Consider the following 22,821-nt stretch of genomic DNA (forward strand, 5'->3'; position numbering starts at 1 on the left):
AATCCTCTGTTATCTTTCTTCATATACTTAGTAAATCTAATTTCTGTGCTGCCCCTAAACTAGCTCATCTGTCTACCATGCAAAGCTCCATTCTCCAACTTTCAAATTCTTCCAGGATCCTTTCAGTCTCTCACCGCTTCTTAATCTTGACTGAATTTTACATCTAAACTCACACATCCTACTCAACAAACACAAAGTGCTTCCATGAATCAGCAGATCCTCCTTAGAAGCTGCTTAACTCTTTAGGGATCTCAGCTCTGCCTCCACCCTAAGCCACCTATTAAAGTTCCTTCTAAACTCACAGAGCCCACCTGAAAGGTGTTCCATTAAGTAAATTTTCTCTATCTCATTCCATTACTACACTCTTCACTACTAATATTGGGTAATGAAATCACCTTTGCAAAATTATAAGTGAGAGAATTCTGACATAGCTGACTCAGTCTTGCTTCTAACCTCACAAGCTACCTTGTTTCTCATTCCTGCTTGCATGCCAAGCTAACCATGAGAAGAATTTAGTTTACGTTTTAATTTTAAACTAAGGATGATAATAGCCTCTTCCAAAAACTAACCCCTTTCTTGTTCAGTGACTGAAGATGTTTTTGTAAAACGAATGAAAGTCCACAAGGTAGAATTGTGGTGGGGGCCTCAATTATGCTAAGATGTAGGCATAAACTCTAATTGGTCATTGTTTCTTCTGCTAAATGTAAGTATTGTTAAACTGAAACCAGGCTATGTTTTATAATCTGCCTTTTGGAACTGCTTATTACTCAAGAGTCACATACCCAGTGGTCATAAGATTTATAACATCCACAACTGCCCCTTTAGATAATGTCACTATTGTAAAATCTGAGACTGGTGTTTGAGATATTTTTTAGACCTTCCTTTCTGATGGACCAACTAGCACCACCTGGACTGGTAACCCATACCAAGAAACTGACTCAACTGGTCCTGTAACTCCCATCTAAGAACTGACTCAGTGCAAGAAGACAGTTTTTTGGTGTTTTTGAGAAAGTCTCACTCTATCGCCCAGGGTGGAGTGCAGTGGCGTGATCTCGGCTCACTGCAACCTCTGCCTTCTGGGTTCAAGCGATTCTTGTGCCTCAGCCTCCCTAGTAGCTGGGATTACAGGTGTGTGCCACTAACACCCTGCTAATTTTTGTGTTTTTAGTAGAGACGGGGTTTCACTATGTTGGCCAGGCTGGTCTCGAACTCCTGACCTGACCTCAGGTGACCCACCCTCCTCAGCCTCTCAAAGTGCTGGGATTACAGGCATGAGCCACAGCACCCAGCCAACGAGACAGTTTTGACACCCTATGATTTTATCCCCGATCCAACCAATTACATTATCTATTCTCTAGCCCTGCTGCCCACCAAACCATCCTTGAAAAACCCTAACTTCTGATTTCTCAAGGAGGCAAATTTGAGAAATATCTTCTGTCCTCCTCATTCAGTTGCCCTGTGATTATTAAACTCTTTCTCTGCTGCAACATCTGCTGTTTTCAGTGTATTGTCTTTTTCTGGGAAGCAGACAAGAATAACTCAATTGCATAATAACAGTAGCTTGGCACATAATAAGTATTCAGTAAATGACAATGATCATATTATTATTTACAGATCACTCTTTCTGTTCTTAGTAAAGCAGGTTTCTTATTGACTTTTCTACAAAATACACTTAACTGATAGAGTAATTCTGCATACGTGGGTGTCACAAACATATAACTTTTTAAAAACATGATAGTAGAGTGGCTGATATGGTTTGGTTCTGTGTCTACAACCAAATCTCATCTTGAATTGTACTCCCATAATTCCAACATGTTGTTGGACCTGGTGGGAGACCATTTGAATCATGGGGGTGGTTTCCCCCACACTGTTCTCATGGTAGTGAATAAGTCTCATGAGATCTGATGGTTTTATCAGGGGTTTCTGCTTTTGCATTTCCTCATTTTCTCTTGCCACTGCCATGTAAAAAGTGCCATTCCCCTTCCGCCATGATTCTGAGGCCTCCCCAGCTATGTGGAACTATAAGTCCAATTAAACCTATTTTTCTTCCCAGTCTCAGGTATGTCTTTATCAGCAGCATGAAAATGGACTAATATAGTGGGCTTACTCAAGATTTATTCAAATGATGATGACTCTTTCCACAGTTTAACATGTAATGACATTTTTTAAAACTAGGATTTTCTTGAATGTTACTGACTGATAAGTAAATAAAGAAAGTTGAACTGGTACAGAAACACCCTTGCTTGATCCTTTAATAACAAGGAAGACAAAATTATATTAGCTCTTTATAAAGCAGCAAGTGACCATTAGTTTGTTGGATGTAAAACACTGATGACCTGCAAGTGATATTAGCAGTTAGACAAAATCATCAAAATTTCAAATATTATTCTGGTTTCAAAGGATTGGACTATCAAGTCTCATTGAATATTTTACTGACAAACAAACGTGTGTGTATGTGTATAGAACAGATGGAGTGAGTCTAAGCATTTTGTGACTATCCAGGCCACTTACTAGAGCAAGTTTTTAACTTTGCCCCCAAGGCTGATGAATCCTATTCTTCACTACTGGAGAAGAGGGAAGGTCTTCTATTCTTGGACAGAAAAGAACTCAACATAAGATCCAACTTTCTTTATTAGAACCACCTGCTCTGGGCAGAAATTTGCAGATCTTGGTAATATGCTACATTTCTAATAAGACTGTTCTTATTCTTTTTGACTTTGGGTGTTTCCAATTCAGGTGTATGAATCCAAGGGAATTGGAGTAGGGTATAGAAAGAAAATACAAGAGACAGAATGTGGGGGATAAAAGCATTTATTGAGCACTCGCTATATTCCAGGCATGCTGCCAATTGGTTTCACCTACATAAGGATGTTTAATTTTCATTACATTTCAGGTGATCTGTATTATTATTTCAATTAAATAAATGAGGAAACTGAAACTCACAGAGGGTAAGAGGCTTGCCCAAGTTCTCAGAGGTCTGGAGGGGCAGAGTTAAATTGTTTCTTGGTCTTCTGATTCCAAGGCTATGTTCTCTTGTATGTACTTGGTCTTCTGATTCCAAAGCTACGAATACTATAATGCCTATGAGAGAGAGAAGAGAGGAAACATGCTATGGTTTTCCCTAGTCAGACTCCTTGCATGCCTTTTGGGGAATGTGGGGTGGTGGTAAGAGCTCAGGCTTTGGAGAGAGTTTGCCATGTACCTGTAAGGCTGCACCAGTTGTTAAAATAGTAAAAATTGAAACATTTTTATACCAGTTGATAGATTTCTGTTGCCCTGAGTCCCTTGAATATTCTCTCTGTTACCTCAGCCATTCCAGACTCTACTCCAGGATTTTCCATACCTCCCTGTGAGTCAGCAGCCCAATGGTTAGGTCATTGGACATTAGAGGGCCTTGAGGACCCTAATCCAATTCCTTGGCTAATCTATTCTGATTCATAGGTATCTTTATGATGTGGTTTGGCTGTGTCCCCACTGAAATCTCAACTTGAATTGTATATCCCAGAATTCCTATGTGTTGTGGGAGGGATCCAGGTGGAGGTAATTGAACCATGGGGGGCTGATCTTTCTCATGCTCTTCTCGTGATAGTGAATAAGTCTCACGAGATATGATGGGGTTTCAGCTTTTGCTTCTTCCTCATTTTCTCTTGCTGCTACCATGTAAGAAGTGCCTTTTGCCTCTCACCATGATTCCGAGGCCTCCCCGGCCATGTGCAACTGTAAGTCCAATTAAACCTCTTTTTCTTCCTAGTCTCGGGTGTATCTTTATCAGCAGTGTGAAAATGGACTAATATACTTTACTATATCCATTGTTAATAATTTTGAGTACCATTTCTGCCCCATTCTCCTTCCTCCTCTCTCATGAACCCAGTCCATCTATGGAGATTTCTATCTTTGCTAATATGAGTCCTTGATTTTTGTGGTGCTTTATGTGAAATATGGGTAGAGAAAAGCAGGAGAGGTAGTCCATACAAGGCAGAAGACAGAAACTCAGTTCATCTACATTATAAAGAATTGAGAGGAGATATGGGAAAGAAAATAGCACCTTGAAGGCTGAAGTTTGAGAAAGAGTGCCAGTGTGTTTGCTGAGCATGTGGTCCTGCAACAACAGTCAAATTCAATAAATTAGTAAGAAAGGAAAGATTTCTTGAGACATGTTTTTTGGGAATTGATCTTTCTTAAAGTTTTCAAAGGACACAAGAGAAAATGAGAATTTGTTTCTAATTACTACTGGGTTATGCTTCTTTATATTCTAGTCAATGCAAAGACTGGGCCACATGAAGCTCCGGACTTCTGAAGGCGACAAGATGATCTCTAAGATTCCTTCCAATGTTCATCACAAACAAAACACCTGAATCAATCCCTCAGAGGTTCATCAACTTCTGTGGGTTCCATAGGTAAGATGACAAGCTATGAGGTCACATGAAACTGATCTCAGTATGGGAGTTACAGTCTTGGATGTACCTACATTTGACTGTGAGTTCTTAAGAAAGTATCTTACCCTTATTGGTCTCAGTATTTTCATTTGTAAAATAGTAGGTAACATTTATTGCTGTTGCTTAGTTTGAAATTGTTTTTGTTGTTACTATTTTTTGAGTTTGACTTGTGCCACTCTACTTTTTGTCTATCATTTAATTAAATCCGTACAGCAAATGTGTGAATTATGTATGATCATTTCCTTTTCACATAGTAGACCTAGAAAACATGAAAGGCATGCTAAAACTCCTTGCTAGACAGTGGCAGAGCTGCAATTCACAGTGTCCTCTCTGCTCCGAATCCAAAGCTTTCTCCTTTACAACATATGGCTTCCCAACCTACCTCAAGACCCTAGACTGGAAGTCATGAGTAAGCTTTTGTCTAAGAGAATGCTTTGAAAAATATAAAATGCCATAGAAATATCAGGGTTTTAAATATATATTATTAGCTACTCATCTTCTTCTCTGTACTTTTTGTCGTTTCATCAAAATTGACCTTATAGATTTGAGGTGGACACTGGGATGCATCTTCCATATCTCCTTCCTTCCTTCCTTCCTTCCTTCCTTCCTCTCTCTCTCTCTTTCTTTCTTTTTTTTTTTTTTTTTTTTGAGACAGGGTCTCACTCTGTCACCCAGGCTACAGTGTAGCTGTGCAATCTTGGTTCACTGCAACTTCTACCTCCCAGTTTCAAGTGATTCTCCTGCCTCAGCCTCCCGAGTAGCTGGAATTACAGGCGCGTGCCACCATACCCAGCTAATTTTTGTAATTTTTGATAGGACAGGGTTTCACTGTGTTGGCAAGGTAGGTCTCGAACTCCTGGGCTTAAGGAATCTGCTCACCTCAGCCTCCCAAAGTGCTGAGATTACAAATGTGAGCCACTGCACCTGGCTCCAGATCCCTTTTCAATCAAGAACTTGTTACTCTAGTTCCTGGAGTACTGTCAACCTTTAGGGAAGAGATGGTTGATCCCAAGTCACACTCCTTCCTGGAGCAACCTACATCCAGTGACTGATTGATACAGGAATATAAAGAGCTCTGGCTTTCTTGGCTTCACTTTTGACAACTGCGAAGGGTCATTTTAGTTCCAGAGCTGTTGGTGGGGTTGGCCAAGATAGTTTTGGAGCCTGCATCATGCTTTGCCTTCTTACTCTGCCAGTCCTGCTTGTGGCCTTTCCCTCTTCCACAAGTGTTGATCTCAAGGCATTCCCTGAGAACATCCTGAGTGCTAAACACCTTCTGAGCCTGCTTCCTAGGGGGATCCATCCTGTAACAATATTTTGTTATGGTTGGTTCTTCATAAGTCTGGCTTCCCTACTGACCTGAAAACTTCCTGAGGGCAGGAAATGTGTCATATTCATTCCTAAGTCACCAGTGCTTGGCTTGATATTAGGTCCAGAAAAAAAAAAAAGTTCATTATATGTTCAATGAACCTCTAGGATAATAATAATAATAGTTAACCCTTATATAGTATCCTCGATTAGCTAAATTCTATATTAAAAGCTTTGAACATATTAACTCAACCCTACAACAATCCTAGAAGGTAATATTATTATTATTACCATTTTACAGATAAATAAAGGCAAGCACCTAATGGTTCGAAGTTCTACCCAAGCTTACATATCTAGCGGTGGATCTGGGCTTTGATTGCAGGAAGCCTGTCTCTGAAATTCACTCTTCTAGCCACTACTCCTTACTGCTTCTTGTATCTGTGTACCTATCAATCCACCGCTTTATTGAAGGGGGATAAGAAAGAGCTAGGTAGGAGGACAGGGAAGGATAGGTTTTTTGTTTGTTTGTTTTTTGTTTTTAATTTCAGGGGGACTGGAATTATCACAGAACATTTCTGGGGATGGAGTGTCTGCTTTTTTTTGCCTGGAGTCCAGGCGTGGCATATGAAGAGTGTAGGGCAACAGAGCTCCCCAGGTGACTCAGATGCACAGGCAGGTGTGGGAATCCCTGATGCAGGGGGCAGTTTCAAGTGTGCAGAAGGCACTTACACAATTGCCATAACAGAGGCCCTAAGATGTGAAATGATCTGGCAGTAGCTACCCTGGTAGAGAGAGAGGAGCCAAGACTCTCCCTTGTTTCAGGGTCCTGGTCCAGGGCTCTTTGAGCTGCACTTCCTGAAGTTGGGCCAGGAATCTGCCTTGGGTATAGGGGAACCACATACCTCACACGTGCATCTAGTGATTACTCAGGAAGTGGAGGCTTTGGGGCTGACAAACGCTACACCGGAAAGGAGAGGGGAGAGCCCGCCAGGAGGGGGTCGGCAAAGCCAGTTCCCTCAAAGCATTGTCCTTTCCTTCCTCCAACAGGATGCCAGGAGCCCCACAGAAAAGGGACTCATTTGTCTTCCTTCCCAGCACAATAACTTGTTGCTGGCCTTTCTCTTGAGCCTTGCTCAGAGCAACAGGATACAGTCTTTGCCAGGGGAGAAGGAAGGAAGGAAGGAGGGGAGGGAAATGACAGGAGCTCAGGATCTGCAGTCCCCAGCCTGGGCCCCAGAGAGACCCAGCACTGCGAGGCCAGGACCCAGCCTAGGGCTGTCCAGGTCCAGTGGGCCTGGTATGAGGAACAATTTCGTTTTACAGAAAACCTTAATCAGATGTAAGCTGAGTAACCGTTAGAAACTGAGCTATCATTTCTGAGCATATCTGAGTGGCCTCTCTCCAACTTTTATCTTAATCTCATTTAGAAAAGAAAAATAAATTGGGTCAATTTAGAACTGTACCTTCTTTCCTTTTTTTATTCATTGTTAAAAAGAAGAAAAGAAGGTATGCATTGGAGTCTGTTTGTTTGCCATGGAAAAACCCTCTTATTTGCTTGATTAAACAAAAATAACATAAGCTACATAGGAAAAATTTTAGCTACATAGACACCACCTTTGTTTTAAGGCTGTAGTAGTTGACATAGCATCTTCTTGCTACTTTCTCCCGCCTTCTCTGTGGACCACAGTGATATATTCAGAAGCCTGGTGGTTAACACAGGAGTTTTCGAACACTTTTCTATTGGTTTTTCACCTGCTCATTGTCTGTCATGCCTGAGGCCTGCAATGGTAACCTTTAAAATTTAAAGGTGAAAGCTGCTGGGCACTGTGGCTCACACCTGTAATCCTAGTGCCTTGGGAGCCCAAGGCAGGAGGATAGCTCGAGTTCAGGAGTTTAAGACCAGCCTGGGTAATGTAGTGAGACTCCATCTCTACAAAAAAAAAAATACAAAAATTAGCCGGGTGCCGCGGTGTGCACCTGAAGCCCCAGCTACTTGGGAGGCTGAGGTGGGAGGATTGCTTGACTCAGGATCATGTGAGCCTGGGAGGTGGAGGTTACAGTGATCTGAAATTGTGCCGCTGCACTCCAGCCTGGGCAACAGAGCAAGACCTTGTCTCAAATTTAGAAAAAAAAAAAAAAAGGAGGGTGGGGTATGTGGGGGGAAGCTAAAAGAGAAAAAAAAGTGGAGCATTTTTAAAGCTTTTTTTTTTACAATTGAGGTTGTTCTGGTCTCACCCAAAACCTACAGCATCAGAAAGTGCATGTGTGTGGATGGTAGAGGCATGGAGGGGACTTAGCTGTGGAAAAGATGGCAGTGGGGTGGGTTGTAGAATTGGAATCAATATTGCAATCCACCACAGAGGTATAAACAAAACTGAACAAATCAATGCATATTAATAAATGTTTATTTGTTGCATTTATGAACACGTATATATGCCAGACCCTATGCTGGGTGTGGGTTGTACAAAGCTAATCCTGAAGCTTATAGTTCAATAGGTGGCTCAGATGAATGATGAATAACTGAGAGCGTTAGAATTATTTACACAGGGAGAGTCAGCTGTCTGGGAGACTGAGGGGCCCTCCTGAGGAGACTCCCTTACCCTGGCCAAGCACATGGGGGAGAGGGACAGATGAAAGTGAGTCTGAGCTCACCTTCCTCTGTGGGAATGGTTGTTGAAGAAATTTGCACTCCTTTTAGATTAACATTCTAGTCTTGCCTCTAAGACTCTTCCAAGGTGAAAAAAAAAATCGTTATATTCAGTTAAAACATGGGCCCTTGATATGAACTCTGCTGCCTGTCAAAGAGATCACATAATTAATTTTTAAAATTAAAGTTATTCGGATTTCAGCACCGACAATTTAGTGATGAGACTAGTGCTCTCGCATACACACACACACACACACTCTCTCTGTCTTTTCTGTGTTTCCCACCTGGAGTTGAGATACAGATGTGAGGTGGTGAAGAGGGCCTGAAGACATTTCTGTGATGGGCCCTGAGGGAAGAAGGGGAAGAAAACAAAGTCCCTGGCCTGTGTAGCTCCCAGCCCTGCTGGAGGTCATAGTAGAAAGTAGTAGACTGGGACAAAGTCTAGAGTCAACTGACTCCATCCTCTCTTCACCACTCAGAGTTGCCCTTGGAGAAGATTTCCTAAAAGAGCTGAGAAAAACAGGAAGGGTGGGAAGGAGCCAGAGGGCCAGGGAGAAAGAGGGGCAGAGGAGACACTCATTTATTAAGGGTGCTCTCTGTCAAGCACTTTACACATAGGATTTCTCTTGGTCTTTACTATTAATACATCTCCATGAATTACAAATGCTCATCCTCATTTTCCCTGGGGTGAAAATGAAGGCTCAGAGGGATGGATGATTCATACACAGTCATATCATTGGAGAGGGGAAGAACTGGGATTCTTCCCCAAACCAGCCTCATTCCAAAGCACATGTTCTTTAGATTACCCCACACTTTGGATTAAAAACCCTTTCCTGGCTGATTTTGCATCACCTGATGAAACTGAGATGTGACTGGACAGCAGGTGAACCTCGCCTGGTGAAGAGCCACTCCACTGCCCAGTGGGGAAGGTGCCCTCTTTCAAGTCAACAAGGGCACACTTTCTTTCTCAGAACTTTAATGATTATTTTACAGCTTGTAATTTATCCTCCTTTCTGTAGGTATCTAGTGTTTCTTGATTGTTAAGGAAGGGAGGAAGTTTTGGTTTTTTAAGAGAGAGAATTTTTCTGGCTAATGTGTGGCCCATGAGCCACAGCCTTGGCATCACCTGGGAGCTTGTTATAAAGGAAGAATCACCAGTCACAGTCCTCCAGAATCAGAACTTCAACAAGATCTGCAGATGTTTCATATGTACATTCAAGTTGGTAATGCACGGGATAGAGGACATGATTTAGATTCAGACCCGGGTTCAAATTCCCATTCTACGAATAAGACCTTGGGCAGTTTACTGAATTTCTGTGGGTTTCACTTTCCTCACTCATAAACTAGGAAAGTTGATGCCCATTGCACAAGCTTGTTGGAAGAGTAAGGCAACAATGTTAACTTCAGTGCTGCTACTCAGTATGCCAGTATGCCATCCATGAATGGTGCTTCTTTTCTGCCCCATCTTCCCTTCCAAAGAAAAAGCATTTCCTCTTCAAGAATGTGCACACTACAGAATCTGTTCTCTGAAATAAAATGCTTCTGAAATACTAATCATATCCATTTGACCAGTGCTTTGCAATGTGGTAGCCACTTGTCATGCATGACTATTTAAATTAAAATTAATTAAAATTAAATAAAACTAACACTTCAGTTTATCTGTTACTCTAGCCACATTTCAGTACTCAGAAGGTGCATATGGCTAGTGACTAGTGTGTTGGACAGCATTGATATTGGACATTTTCATCATCATGGAAAGTTCTACTTGACAGCATTACCTGGACACCTCCTATTTCTCCTGGGCATTTGCTAACCCACAGCTTAACTGCTCATGCAGTAGGAGCTCAATAGGTGCACCTTGGCTTGAACTCTGCAGCCTCCCTTATTGGAAAAGAGATATGATTTGAGAATCCCAAGATCTGTTTTCCAATTACTGCTCCATCTACTCACGAGATACGTGACCTTGGGTAAGTCACTTTTCCTCTCTGAGCCTCAGTTTTCTCATCTGCAAATTTAGAGGGGAAAAGGTAATAAGAATACCTCATATTAGTCTAGAAGCTTTTTCACTTTTTATCTCTTTTGGTAGTTTCAGCAGCCTTTCATCCCATAGGGTGACCAACTCATCCTAGTTTGACTGGTCCTGAAAACTGAAAGTCTCACGTCACAGGAACCCCGTCATTCCTAGGCAAACCAGGACGGTTGGTTGCCCTACCTACAGGTCCCCTCCAGTTATAAAATCCATGGTCCTGGGCAAGCCTGCGAATGGTGTGCAAGAAGCCCCGAAACTGCTGCAAATACCAGAGGAGTATGAGCTCAGGCCCTGAAATCAGACAAAGCTGGGTAAGATGCTGATGCTCCCAATTTATTTCGATGCGAACTTAGGCAAATTCCTTAATTTCTCTGAGACTTAGTTTCCCCCCTGCAAAATGAGAGTGCTAATGGTACTTCTTCCTCCTGGGTGTTGTTGTGAAGATTAATTTAACAAAGCTTTGCAGAATGCTGAGCGCTCTGAACAATGTGAGTAATTCAGCAGACTCTGGAAAGGGGACCGATCTACCTTTAGGGAGACTGATTAGGACGTTCATGTGTAGTCCAAAGTATCTGCTAAAAGAGAGAAGACTTGCTTATGAGCCATTAAGTTCCTCTTATCAAAAACTCCCACAACCTCTGCCCCAGACTCAATTTGAATAAATAACCGTTCAAACTGCTTAAATAGAGCACATTTCAACTCCCTCTGCCCCTGCTGGGATAGTGACTCTGATGCAGCAAGTTTACTGAAACACAAACTAATCATTCCTGTTGCCAAAGTAGGCTTTTGGCAGAGGTCTGTTAAGAAAGAGAGAAAGAGAGAGTGAGAAAAATGTCCTGGATTGCTGAGGCAGCACTGTATTTAGACAATTAAATTTGGAAAAGCAAGACAGTTCCTGTAACTACCTCCCACATCCCCTACTCCAAGAACAAAAGGTTTTGTTGAAAGTATTCATATGGATATTAATACTGAAACTTTAATGAGCCCCTCAGTAAACTCATCAGCTAAGTAATTACACCCAGCTACGGTGCTACCAGTGGGAAGAGTACAAAATCTTGCCTCCAAAAATTAGTCACTTGTAAGTTAACCCCACAGTCACGTCAAGCAACCCACACTTGATGGCTGATTCACAAAGATTCCTTGACATCTCTGTAGTTAAAGGGGCCAGATCACCATGGGAAGTCTGCAGAAAGGGAAAAGTTCACATTTACAAAAGACCTTTATGTTGGAGAAGAGTTTTGAGGAAAGCAGGGTTATAAGTCAGTCACTGGGTTAATGAGGGCAGAAAGACTAGTACTGCCAAGCACTTTTTGGGTGCCAAGCAGGCGCTGAGCATTGCACCTGCCTGATCTAGTTTAATACTCACCTAAATCCTGGGGGCAGGGATGTTTCTACGAGGCCCAGGGGAGGAAACTGAGACTCAGGGGATGTGGAGGGCTTTGTCCAAAGTCTCATTGCTAAAGTGGCAGAGCCAGAGTTTTGAACTCAGGCTCTAGGTGAGATTTGAGCCTCACCTATGAAATTGAGATAGAAGAAAAAGATGGGAGTTTTCTTTTTTACTTACAGGAGTTGTTTCAGGGGTTAAATATTCACCTTGGGTTTGGCCTCGAACCTCGGAATGTAAATTCATACAGGAAAGACTCTTTGCTTTCCTAACCCACCCAATCCCTAATTGTCTCTCTCTCAGGCTCACAGTCTACACAAAAGACCAGGGCTCAGACCTCTCATCTACTATCCGGACTGCTATATCTTTGTCCAATCTTTTATCTTTCCTTTTTTCTAGCTGGTTATCTAGAGAAATAGGAGCGACTAAGAATGAAAGAAAGGGAGCAAATAAGAGTGAATGAGAAAGAATGAAAGAGAATAAAGAACAAAAAAATTGAATAAGAACATTGAAGAAGAGCAAATGAGAGTGATAGTTTAGGCTTTTTTGTCACCCAAACCGCGTTTGAATCATTGCCCTTACATACACTTGCTAGCTGTAAAATTTTGAGTAAATCGCTCTATCACTCAGTTTCTTTTTCTTAATTTCATAGGATCGTTGTGATGATCAAATAATATTGTCCATGCATTTTCTGTTCCCCGTTAGGCACTCCATAAACCAACCAACCTCCCTCCCTCTTGCTAACTTCCTTCTGGTTTAGTCCTTGAAACAACTCATAAAGCAAGTGGTATTTATATTATCATTTTACAAATGAGGAATGGGGAGCCTAGGGAGAGGAAATAATAAGGATCACCCAGCATGTGAATGTCCCAGCCAGAATTCAAATGCAGATCTCTTTCTCCACTACTTAGGAAAGAAAGAGCAAGGTTGGGGGTGGGGGGCCATCTGAATGGCACAGGCTTTTACAGTTTCTCCTTTAGCTGCTCCACTGGAGGGCTGTTGAGAAAATTATCCAAATCATGTTAATGAGCAATTGAGTGCCGAGTTTCTCTGAGGGAAGATAACGAACAAAAGCTCTGGTTAGGGCTGGCAGCCAGGAGCTGCGATAGTTATCTCAGCTGATACCACCAAGGGGCTCTCAGTTCAAATAATTAACTCAATTGCCTCCCCTCAGGGGTGAAGTGGGGCTAATAAAACGTAACCACCTAGCCTGTGGGAAAATGACTGTGTGCCCGTAGATGAAGTGCTTTCAAGACCATCTGGCACCTAATGTATCATCGCAGAAGCCTTGGTGAGTACTGGCTGGGCCCAGGGAGAGCTTTGACTCCTTGGAAGGAGCCCACCAGTCTTGATGTTGGCTGAACAGAAGTGGATCTGAATCCAGGATGTATTACTCCAGAGCTTAGGATGTTGGATGTAGCTCTCAACCTCTCTTGAGACTTGGTTCCTCCTCTATAAAATGGAGTTAGTAGAATTTACATCCTGGAAAAGGTGTTAGATGGGTATAAAAGAAAGATCTCGATACGGGACCTGACACAAAGCAGTTACTCAGCATACTTGAGATTTCTTCTCCTACAACAGATGTCTTTGGGGAAGGAGAAGAAGAAAGAAATGCAGTCCCCACAGGCAAATAAACTGATTTGCATCTTCTTGTTAGGGAAATGGCAGTTACCCAACTCTAAGATTTGAGTAGGCAAATCACTTTTACTGATGGTGAGTTTTAATGGCTTTAGCCAGTTGGTCTTTTCCTCCCACTGCTCCATTACTACAGAAATGTATTTCCTTTATTCCTTCTGACCCACAGTCCTTGTTGATCGAGAGCTTACTTGAGGCACCATGGTAAATGCTTTCCTGAGATCTCTCATTTCACAGTAATAATAAATGAGTGATTGCATGTATCCTCCAACAACTCTGGAATAGGTGCAATTGTTATCCCTATTTTACAGATGAGGATACCAAGGCACAGAGAGGTCAAGTCACAGGCCCAGGGTCATTAAGTAATAAGAGGGAGAGTTAAGACTCAAACACAAGTCTGTCTGAGTCCACTGCTCTTAGCATGGCTGGAGTCAGGAACTCTTTCCTGGATCACCCTGCAAACACCAGCTGACCAGGCTGGGCAGCTCATCTGTTCAGTTGAGTCACTCCTTCCTAGAGTCTGATGTCCTGCCACCCTCACCTCCTGAAAGCAGGTTCAGAGCTTCATCGTCATTCGGAAGTCACTGATTACCTTTCCCAAAGCATCAGTAGGGTTGCCTGACAAAGAAGATTATACTAAAGTTGCCAAACTGAGTCGTGGCCTCTCTCCCCTTGCCCAGCCCGTCTCTGCTCCCTCATTCTGAAGACCCAGGCTTCCTCTTCCCCTCAGTGCTGCATGGCACTCAGTAGGTACCTCCCCCTCAGTGCTGCATGGCACTCAGTAGGTACTTGTCTGTGGCCTGAGCTCTCATTACATTTACAGTCTTGCTATATGACTGACCACTGGAAAAATCATATTCTCTGAACCTCATTTTCCTTATCTATAAAACCAGCAGGGGGAGAGATGGGGATAATTCCCAGAGAGAAGTAATATAGCTAGAGATTAAGAGCATAGGCTTTATTTTTTTATTTTTATTTTTTATTTTTGAGACGGAGTCTTGCTCTGTCGCCCAGTCTGGAGTGCAGTGGCGCTGTCTCGGCTCACTGCAAGCTCCGCCTCCCGGGTTCACGCCATTCTCCTGCCTCAGCCTCTCCGAGTAGCTGGGACTACAGGTGCCCGCCACCACGCCCGGCTAATTTTTTTGTATTTTTAGTAGAGATGGGGTTTCACCGTGGCCTCGATCTCCTGATCTCGTGATCCACCCACGTCGGCCTCCCAAAGTGCTGGGATTACAAGCGTGAGCCACCGCGCCCAGGCCTCAGACTCCAAATCTTGCTCCTACTAGCTCTGTAACCTTGGCCAGTTCAAGTAACCTCTATATGACTCAGTTTACTGTAAAAGGCGGATGCTAGCAATAGTACCTAGTTTGCAGGGGTGCTGTGAGGAGTAGTGAATACATGTAAACTACTTAGAACAACCTTCTAAAGGGCTATATTCAGGATTTAATAATAATAATAAAACAACGATTACTACTTGTATCCTGTTACAGAATATAAACGTTTCACAGATCTCATTAGCCTCTCATGGAAGCCTTTGAGAGGTTTACCCTACCTCTTTACTTTTGAGATAACAGAGATTCAGAGAGGCCAAATAATTATTCCAACATCACGCAGCCTGCGAAGGACTAAAAAGGGATGCAGACCCAGGATTTCTCTCCTCTGCAGAGGCAGATGTATGGTAGAGAGCCTGACATACATCTTAGTGAGTTTCGCTTTTGCTCCACGCCCCTTCCTCCTCCATCTCTGCGTATACCTGAGAATGTCTATGTAATCTAAGCCTTAGCTTCTTTAACTATAAAATGGGTGTTGATATAGCCTATCTATCATCTGGGAATATCTAAACCTTTGCTGTTCAAAATATGAGCCACAGAACAGCAATATCAGACCCCCTGGAGCTTGTTAGAGATGTGAACCCTCAGAACTGCTGAGCCCAAATCTGCATTTTTAACATGATCCCCCAGGTGATCTGCATACATGTCAGAGTTTGATAAACACTAGACTAAAAGATGTAAAAGTGTTTTGTAAACGATGAAGTCAGGTACACCACGTTAACAGTAATTTGATAGAAATGAATAGCAGCATTTCCTATACATGCTCAGTATTTCCATTCACATGGTCATTACTGGCCACTTGCTCCTAAGGAAGGGAAGGACAAGAAAGTGACCAAAGAGAGGCATTCCCTTGGTTAAGTGAATTGGTTCCTGGGGGAACAAGTTTATGTGGGACATATACTAAAAAATTATTGTTGCTTATCTGAAATTCAAATTTAACTGGGTGACCTGTATCTTGTGCTTTTGTTTTGTTTTGTTTTGTTTTTTGAGACGGAGTCTTGCTGTGTCGCCCAGGCTGGAGTGCTGTGGCAGGATCTCAGCTCTCTGCAGCCTCTGCCTCCCGAGCTCAAGCGATTCTCCTGCCTCAGCCTTCAGAGTAGCTGGATTTACAGGTGAGCACCACCATGCCTGGCTAATTTTTGTATTTTTAATAGAGACAGGGGTTTCCCCATGTTGGTCAGGCTGGTCTCGAACTCCTGATCTTATGATCCACCCGCCTCGGCCTCCCAAAGTGCTGAGATTACAAGCATGAGCCATCACACCTGTCTGTGACCTGAATCTTATCTGGGAATTATTCCTAAATGGATCCAGTTGTCTTTTAAGTGCAAAGTCCCTGAAGTTTGGAGTATCCATTTAGCTAATCACAGAGCCCAGCGTTAGGGTCTCTTTTGATCCTAAGGTTACTGAACAATGGTAGGGAAGGGAATCCTATTAGCAAGTGTCTCACTTTGTGGAGTACCCATCATTTCCAGTCGCTTTACTTAGACAATTACTGCTTCAATCTTGAGCCTTGCTACTCCAAGTGTTGTTATGGATCAGTAGCGTTCCTTGTTAGAAAGGCAGAAAGAATCTCAGGCACCACTCTAGACCTACAAAGTCACCTGCAGTACAGGTGACTCACATGTACGTTAAAGTTTGAAAGGCATTGGGCTAGGCAATTTGGGGTAAGGAATAGTCAAGTATTCCTTGAAAAAAAGAATCACTAGTAGACTTGATTTTTTTCTAGGCTGGTTTAGGTGTACAGCAAAATTGAACAGAAAGTACAAAGTTCCTATATACTCTTCTCTACCTTCACCTAGTTTTCCCTATTATAAACATCTTGCATTAGTGTACTATATTTGTTACAATGGATGAACCAATATTACGTTATTACTAACTCAAGTCCATAGTTTACACTGAGGCTCACTCTTTGTGATGTACATCCTATGGCTTTTTGTGGGTTTTCTTGCAGTGTAAATTTTACAATTTATTAAAATTTAAGGTACATGATAAAACGTAACCCTTGTAATAACCCTGTGAAAGTAGATAATTGAGGTTATTTCTAATTAAATTTTACAAATGAGAAAACTGAGGCTCGGGGGGTTATTTAACTTGTCCAAAGTCACAAGGCTACCAACTGGCAAAGGCAAAATTTAAGGCTAGGTCTCTTAATTGAAATGAATATATTTTCTTCTTCAACCACAATGACTTGGAGAATCTGTTGTCTGTTTTAAAAAAATTATTTCAACTTTTATTTTAGATGCAGGGAGTACTTGAGCAGGTATAGTTAATGAGTATACTGCATAATGCTGAGGTTTGGGATACATATGATCCCGTCACCCAGGTGTGAGCATAGGATTCAATAGACATTCCATCCTTGCCCGGCTCCATGCCTACCCTCTTTAGTAGTCCTCAGTGTCGCCTTTTTTTATTTTATTTTATTTTTTTTGACAGACTCTCGCTCTGTCGCCCAAGTTCGAGTGCAGTGGCACCATCTCAGCTCATTGCAAGCTCCGCCTCCCAGGTTCACGCCATTCTGCCGTCTCAGCCTCCCAGCTGGGACTACAGGCGGCCGCCACCACGCCCGGCTAATTTTTTGTATTTTTAGTAGAGACAGGGTTTCACCATGTTAGCCAGGATGGTCTCGATCTCCTGACCTCGTGATCCGCCCGCCTTGGCCTCCCAAAGTGCTGGGATTACAGGCGTGAGCCACCGCGCCCAGCCTCATTGTTGCCTTCTTTATGAGGACCCAATATTTAGCTCTCACTTATAAGTGACAACATGCGATATTTGGTTTTCTGTTCCAGTGTTAATTCACTTAGGATAATGGCCTCCAGCTGCATCCATATTGCTGCAAAGGACATTATTTCATTCTTTTTTTTGGTGACTGTGTAGTATTCCATGGTATACACGTACCATATTTTCTTTATCCAATTCACCATTGGTAGGTACCTAGGTTGATTCTATATCTTTGCTATTGTGAATAGTGCTGTGATAAACACACATGTGTCTTTTTGGTAAAATGATTTACTCTCTTTTGGATATATTCTATGGGTTTTGACAAATGCATGACGCTGTGTATTGGCCATTACAGTATCATATAGATTAGTGTGTTACTGCCCTAAAGATTCCATGGGCTCCACCTGCTCATTTCTCCTTTCTTTTCCTTGAACAAACTACTAATCTTTTTACTGTTGAATACCGTCTTGATTTGTTTACAAAAAAGAAAGAAAGACTCCATCCATGAGGACAAAGAGTATGTTTCTGATAAAGAAACCGATACTTGCCCAAGGTCACCAAACTAGTAAGTGTAAAAGCTGAGTTTTCAAGTCATGTCTGCCTAACTCCAAAATCTGGGTTTTTTCTTTCTTTTCTTTTTTTTTTTTTTTTTCCTCTCTAATATGACCATGCCCTCTCTTACTAGGAGAGGAGACATTTGTACTTTCGTGCTATAGGGAGGGTGCAGAGGTCTCCGCAATTGTTCTCTCTAAGGATAGTTTTGGGGCAGGGAGAGGGGATCTGTCTGGTGTTTGGACTACTGAGGCTCCCAAGGGTTCCCAGTGGGCACTTCGGCTGGACCTGTAGGTAAATTTCTAAAATCTCCCACCAGCTGTTCTTTTTTTTTTTTAATCACCTCACTCAAACCAGTTATTATTTACAAATGGGAACATAGAAATGCTAATGATCCTGACTGGGCTTGCTAATTACTCCTTAATCAACTGCGAATGGGCCTTCGCTGCCAGCCCTGGGCGGCTGAGAAGAGGGCTCCAGCTGGACAGAGTTAAAGCGAAGCAGGTTGCTGAAGTGCCACTGGCCTTGAGAATAGGAAGCCGTGGAGTGTGGTGGGAAGTGTCTTCTTTGCATGTTTTCTGCTCTGCTCTTTTGTTGTGCTGATGCTTTGGCCCTATCATGAGGTATCCTAAGGGAAGCCAAGGTATTCAGAGGATGTAAGAAGCCAGACAAAGCCATAGTGAACAGTTAGCAAGCAGAGGTTAGTCAACAAATGATGATTGGATCTACACAAAATGTTGGATATTGTGTTGAGTGCTTTCTTCCTGACTCTGTGAAGATTCTGGTTTTGGAGAGAGGACATGGAGGCAAGTAAACCTGTAAGGGAGGAAACTTCGAGGAACATTTATGAGAGAGGAAGTCATGAGTCAGAGGCACCTGCAGGGGGGGCAGGAGAGAACAAGAAGAAAACACAGGGCATGTTCTAAAATATTTGTTGAATAAATTATCTAAAATCAAACACTTTCTATGAGAGATACTTTAATAATAATAGCTGCCACAAATTGTGTACCTAATATGTGCCTGGCCTGTGCCAGTCCATCACAATGACCATTTGAAGTAGAGGTTTACTGCACCTACTCTGTAGATGCAGAAACTGAGACTTACAAAGGTTAAGGGTCAGACCCACGGTCATACTTCTAGTAAGTAGCTCTGCTGTTTTTCTGATTACAAAGCTTATATTTATTCCACGGCTAGGTCTGCTCTTTTATTTGGTTAGATGTTTAGATGACACAAGAAAAATAGATATTTCAAAACTCAAAAGTTAGAGAAGGGAAAATCCTACATTGCATCAGTAAAGGTCCAGCTGAGAGAGAAACCATACCAGTTATTTTAATATGGAGAATTTAATATAGAGAATTGCTGCCTGGGAACTCAACAACCAACATGGCAAAAAGAGAATGCTAAGGTATCATGGAGCCAACAACTACAGGAAGCAGCTGCCTCTGGGACTGGGACAACAAAAGAAACAGGCTGGCATTATTAAAACTTAGAAATATGGGAGAGAAGGCCCTGCAGAGAGGAAACTCAGACTCTGAGAAGGGACACTGCCCGGCTGATGATAGTGTTTCTGAGTTTAGAGGACAAGTCTCATTGGTCTGGGACCCAGATCTCTGAGGAGGGGGCTCAGATTGGTTAGTGTCACTGAGGGGGCACAAGGAGGCTGTTTCTCTGAGTGTTAGAAAAACTGCAAATTGGGATTTAACCATTGCTTCTGAAACAACTACTGCTGCCAGGGTGAAGAGACGTTGCTCATGAACATAGGAACGGGAAGTAAACAGAAAGCAGGAAGCAAACAGAAAGGAACAATCGCTTCTTTCTCTCCTCCGGGTGTGCAGCCTCCTGCTGTGGCCCCCATGGGCTGAGCTCAGCAGGTAACTAGCTAGTCAAGCTGAAATGTGGTTTGCAGAGTTCTAGCTGCAGCATCTCGAAGTACATGTTGTGGTTTGTGAAAAGTATCTGAAATTTAGCATCCAAAGACCTGGAGTACTGCAAAAGCTTTTAATTGGTTTTCCTTATTTCAGTCTTAAATCTATAAACCATGCCTATTGCAACGAGAGTGATTGTCTTAATCGTAAATCATTTCTCTTTGTAAACCTACAATGGATTCCTACTGCACTTACAACTACTTAAACTCCTTGATCGGTTTGCAAGAACTTGCTTGGTTTCCAGTGTCTCCAGCCTTGCCTAAACCACTCTTTCCCTCAATTGCTATATCCTGGCTACAGCAGCCCTCATGGGGTTCTTTGAATTCACAGAGCTCTGTGCCACCTGAGGGACTCTAGACTTGCTGCTCCCTTGGTACAAAATCTTCTTCCCCAATTCTCAGTTTAATTCCTCTTCATTTTTCAAAGCTGAGACTAAACGTACCTTTTCCATTCTCTGATATTTCTCTCTCTTGGCTGGACCTTTATTGATGCAATGTAGGATTTTCCCTTCTCTAACTTTTGAGCTTTGAAATATCTATTTTTATCTATTTTATTGCATCATCTAAAAGTCTAAGCAAACACCCACCTGCTATTTTTCTTACTGCACACTGTGTATATTTACGTACAATTTAATGCACTTGTGTGTTTTATTTGTAACTACTAAATATCTATCTCAGCCATTGCATTTAGAGCCTTAGGAAGGCAGAAATCTTGTCAGTTTTTTTGTCTCATAAAACCATGGGTCTGGCATAGAGTCATTACTCCTTAATTATTTGTTAAGGAATTTGTAAGTTTTTATCTAGCCCCCAGATCAATGGTTGTGTACCTCATATTTCTTTTAGGGAATCTTTAAGTTCTTCAGGGGCAGGGACCACATCTTATAGGCCTTGTATAATAATGGGCAAAGAATAAGCATTGAAGGGCTGGGCCTGTAATCCCAGCATTTTGGGAGGCTGAGGCGGGTGGATCACCTGAGATCAGGAGTTCAAGACCAGCCTGGCCAACATAGTGAAACCGTGTCTCAACTAAAAATACAAAAAATCAGCTGGGCGTGGTGGCGGGCACCTGTAATCCCAGCTACTTCGGGAAGCTGAGGCAGGGGAATTGCTTGAACCCGGGAGGTGGAGGTTGCAGTGAGCTGTAATTGCGCCATTGTACTCCAGCTGGGGCGACAAGAGCGAAACTCAGTCTCAAAAAAAAAAAAAAAAAAAAAGAAAAAAAGAAAAGAAAAGAAAAGAATAAGCACTGATGAAGTCTTGTTGCTTTTTTATTCATAGTAACTAGTCATATACAAGGTCACCTACAGACTGTCCAGGTCTTTGGTGCATTTTCAAGTCTTCTACCTGGAGCTGGTAGTGGTCGCCTTAGGGGACAAAACAGGGAAACTGTAATCACAGGTAAGCATGGAAAACATATATAGAAGTGCTGAAGAGCATAGGCTACAGATTGCCTGGGTGTGAAACCCAGCCCTACCACTTACATGACCCAGATAACCCTGGGAAAGTTGCTTATTCTCATTGTTTCAGCTTCCTCAACTATAGTGGTAATAATAATGCCTTCTTTATTGGGTGCTGGAGGGTGTATTGAGGTATTCATATTCAGATGCTAATGGAAAAATACAAACTAAAGTGAATATGTAGGACAGTAGTCCCCCCTTATCCTTGGGAAATACGTTCTAAGATCCTCAGTGGCTGCCTGAAACCATAGAAATTACTGATCTTTCTATATATTAGAGTTTTTCCTATACACGTATATCAATGATAAAGTTTAATTTATAAATTAGGTACAGTAAGAAATTAACAGTAATAGCTAGTAATAAAATAAATTATAACAATATTCCAGGATCACTACTCTTGCACTTTGATGCCATTATTAAGAAAAATAAGGGTTACTTGAACACAAGCACTGTGATACAATGCAGCAGTTGATCTGATAACTGAGATGGCTACTAAGTCACTAACAGGCAGGAAGTATATACAATGTGGATACATTGGACAAAGGGATGATTCTCACATGATGAAATGTGAGATTTCATCATGCTACACAGAATGGCACACAATTTAAAACTTAAGAATTGTCTATTTATATAATTTTCCATGTAATATTTTGGACCACAACTGAAACTGCCAAAAGCAAAATTGCAAATAAGGGGGGACTACTGAACTGTGTTTGGAAATATAAGCGCCTGACAAATATTAGCACCTGCCTCTCAGCTAAATTTTACTTGTAACAAGGAGCTGCCTATATCTTCTGTCACCCTCTTCCAAAATAGAATTGGTTATGCAGTATCCCATGACCTGAAATCTTTATTTTCTGTCAACACTGCTTACATGTCAGGCTAAGACTTCTTTGTTCACCTCACCTTCAGGTGTAACACTCAGTTTTTTTATTTGTTTTTTTTGCTAAGGCCATTCTTGTGTGTTAACTTAGATTTTTCAACTGCAGTATATGTTTCTCAAAAGCCACATTTGAATTCTATGTTACCTTTCATTTTGCTAATGAGACTTTTAGGATACAAAGTGAGCTCCACATCTACTGCTTAATTCTATCCCAACACAAGGGGAAAGCCCCTCTTGATATCAGTTTAAGTAACTATGACACTTTTCAGTTGCAGAGAGTATATTTAATTCTTCTAGCTAGTTTAAGCGGGACATAATTTTTTTTTTTTTTTTTTGGTCAACTATGCAGGAGACTATTATTCACAAATATCCATTTCCTTCCTTTCAAGACTAGGACTTTATCCCCTTCCAAGTTTTAGCTGGGCGTTTACATGGCTGCCTACATTGCAATTTCATTTGCCAACCCCCTGGCTGATAGATACAGTCCTGTGGATAAATTATGACAAATGGGATGTGT

At 42.0% G+C, this 22,821-nt stretch overlaps 1 long non-coding RNA gene across 1 annotated transcript in view; it reads right to left on the minus strand.

Moving 5' to 3' along the window:
- Positions 1–2,848: 2,848 nt before the first annotated feature.
- LOC116457878 (uncharacterized) overlaps positions 2,849–22,821 on the minus strand; it is a 68,368-nt gene continuing 48,395 nt past the window's right edge. Inside the window, exon 3 of the long non-coding RNA XR_004245132.1 lies at positions 2,849–3,081. This is a non-coding gene — a long non-coding RNA (uncharacterized LOC116457878). The remainder of the gene's footprint in view (positions 3,082–22,821) is intronic.

This window comes from Hylobates moloch, unplaced genomic scaffold (assembly GCF_009828535.3).
Source record: "Hylobates moloch isolate HMO894 unplaced genomic scaffold, HMol_V3 SCAFFOLD_18, whole genome shotgun sequence".
Classification (NCBI taxonomy): domain Eukaryota; kingdom Metazoa; phylum Chordata; class Mammalia; order Primates; family Hylobatidae; genus Hylobates; species Hylobates moloch.